This window comes from Echinops telfairi, unplaced genomic scaffold, assembly GCF_000313985.2.
Source record: "Echinops telfairi isolate 266 unplaced genomic scaffold, ASM31398v2 ScPeMD7_18;HRSCAF=68, whole genome shotgun sequence".
NCBI lineage: Eukaryota > Metazoa > Chordata > Mammalia > Afrosoricida > Tenrecidae > Echinops > Echinops telfairi.
The window spans coordinates 701,693-704,560 of NW_022103915.1; the positions used below are offsets into that span (position 1 = coordinate 701,693).

At 55.7% G+C, this 2,868-nt stretch overlaps 1 protein-coding gene across 1 annotated transcript in view; it reads right to left on the bottom strand.

Moving 5' to 3' along the window:
- CUNH14orf180 (chromosome unknown C14orf180 homolog) overlaps positions 1-1,237 on the bottom strand; it is an 8,329-nt gene extending 7,092 nt beyond the window's left edge. Inside the window, exon 1 of the mRNA XM_045288098.1 lies at positions 974-1,237. The gene's annotated coding sequence lies outside the window, so the exon portion shown is untranslated. The remainder of the gene's footprint in view (positions 1-973) is intronic.
- Positions 1,238-2,868: the final 1,631 nt, after the last annotated feature.

Consider the following 2,868-nt stretch of genomic DNA (forward strand, 5'->3'; position numbering starts at 1 on the left):
ACAGCCCCTCTGCCCTGGACACAGCCCCTCTGCCCATCATGACCATTCTGTCTTCACTGGAAGGCCCAAGTGAGCAGCTGTGTCCTCAGGGCAGTGGTGTCCATGGGTGGGGGACACCTCCTTTATCCCAAGTGGTCCCTCTCACCAGGCAGAACCCCCGATGGCCAGCCAGGTCATTCTGCTGGAGTCTCCTGGATGCCCCACCAAGGAGTGCCCCTCACCCCAACTGCCCCATGCACAGGTGCACACTCAGAGACACACACACAGGTCACACATTCATTCATACACACTCATATATATACATACACATATGTACGCACTCATATATACTGTACACATACTGGTGCATATATACGTGAACACACTCACATATGGGCACATTCACACACACATAGCCACACACTCACTTATGCACACACGTACACAGTCATACACTCATATAAACACATAGACACATGTACACCCATTTAAACACATGCACACATCCATACTTGCTCACTTATACACACAACACACACTCACATACCCAGATACACTGTTGCATGCATGCACACACCCACACACATACACCTCCACAGTACACACTTATATACACTCACGCACACATTAATCTACACATGCACACATGTACGCACATGGGTGCACACACATGCATGCATCTACTCAAATGAAACCACACATGAACAAGTCATGCACATGAACACACACTCATGTACACTCACATAGACACACATGCATATACAGATACACACAGGCACACCCATGTCCACGTGCACACATGTACACTCATGCAGTACACACATTCACAAACACAACTACACATCCTCATGTATAAGTAGACACACATGCATGCTTAGGCATGCACACACACAGACACCCTCACTCACACACTCACACATTTATACTCATGCTCACACACTCACTGATACACACTAGTGCATACTCATGCACACCCCCGGCCCCTGTGACCCACCTGGGCGCCTGCCCTGCTGCACCTCTGGTGTGGGCACCCTGAAGGTCTGGGGCCCCACAGTGGCTGATGGTCAGAGCCAGGCCCGCCTCTCAGCCCAGGAACTGGAGCTGGCTGAGGACCCAGGTGACTGAGTTTCGATTACAGCTGAGAGGGGTGCAGCCCTTCTGTCGTCTCGGGGTCCATGCAGGGTAGCCGCAGGCTTGGGGGGCTAGGAGAGGTCAGCTGAGGGTGGAGCCTGGCCCTCTGTGTGGCCATCCCTTTGTCTCCCCCTGCCCCTGTGGGGTGTCCCAGTATTGCTGCTCCAGCCCAGGGCTGCCAGGACGCTTGAGAGCTCGGAGGCAGATAGCAGTGTTCCCAAATTAGGCCTGAGGACGCTGGGGCGGCCCCTGCGGGTGGGTGGTCCTGGCAGGGGCGAGAAGGAGCTGGAGCCCCTGGGGGTCCCTTCCTAGCTGGGATTGGCAGCATCTGCCGGGAGTGGGGGCTCTGCCTAGACGGGGGGCGGGGGGGCAGCCTGGCAGGGGAAGACCTGTGTACCTAACCAAGGGCCCACACACGATGAGTACCCGTGGGTGCTTCCTAACCTACAGGGGTGATCTGTGTACAGCTTCCTGGTCTCCGACCAAGGGCCAGGCCAGGGGACGTCCACATGGTGGCTTGGAGCAGTGACCTGAGTGAGGGGTCACCCACCTGCCTGCCCGTGGGTTGGACGCCCCAGGCTAGGGACCACGCTGCCGAGAGTCTGAGGACTAACTCAGCTGCTGGCCGCAGACTCCTGACTTGTCCTTACTGTGAGTCGATCCTGACTGGAGGTGACCTGTGCATTTTCCTAGCAAGCCCCCTGCCTGGTGGGTGCTGTCCGTGAGTGCTGTGGCCGTTGCCATGAATGAGGGAGCCTGCCGAGGTGGGGAGTGGTGTGGGAGGGACGGTCGAAGTCAGGGCAGGTGGACAAGGCTGGAGCGTGGAGGTCTGTCCTTGCCTCGTGGTAATGGGCAGTCAGAGGTCAGACATGGCCCCTCCACGGCCACTTATCATAGGAGGTGACAGCTGGAGGGTCTGCTGGCTGATGAAGTGTGAACGTGAAGCAGTCAGGGTGGGCTCGAGTGTGACAGTTATGAGCCACGTGTGATCATTAAGGTTATGCACCCAAGTGACAAGGCCAGGATTCTCAACGTGATGTCAGTTCCCTCCACTCTGTGATCTGATGCCATCCTCCTCAATCCACGATGCATGTCACTGCTTTCCATGTCTGTGTTGGAAATCCAGCCCTTATATGTTAGCGAGGGAGTGCTTCTGGGGTAGTGGGTTTCCTACTAGGCTGTTAACTGCAAGGTCAGCATTTCGATCCCTGGCTGCTTCACTGGAGAAAGACGCTTTCTCCTCCTGTAGAGACTGACGGCCTCAGAAACCCACAGGGCAGTCCCACCCTGTCCTGCATGGCCTCTGGGGCTCACCGTCCACTGGATGACAGGGGGTTAGGTGCATGTTAGTGAGGCAGTGTCTGGGGTGTGCATGTTAGTGAGGCAGTGTTTGGGTGTGTGTGTGTTAGTGAGGTAGTGTCTGGGTGTGTGTGCATGTTAGTGAGGCAGTGTCTGGGTGTGTGTGTGTTAGTGAGCACTGTCTGGGTGTGTGTGTATGTTAGTGAGGCAGTGTCTGGGTGTGTGCGTGTTAGTGAGGCAGTGTCTGGGTGTGTGCGTGTTAGTGAGGCAGTGTCTGGGTGTGTGAGTGTTAGTGAGGCAGTGTCTGGGTGTGTGAGTGTTAGTGAGGCAGTGTCTGGGTGTGTGCGTGTTAGTGAGGCAGTGTCTGGGTGTGTGCATGTTAGTGAGGCAGTGTCTGAGTGTGTGTGTGTTAGTGAGGCAGTGTCTGGGTGTGTGCGTGTTAGTGAGGCAGTGTCTGGG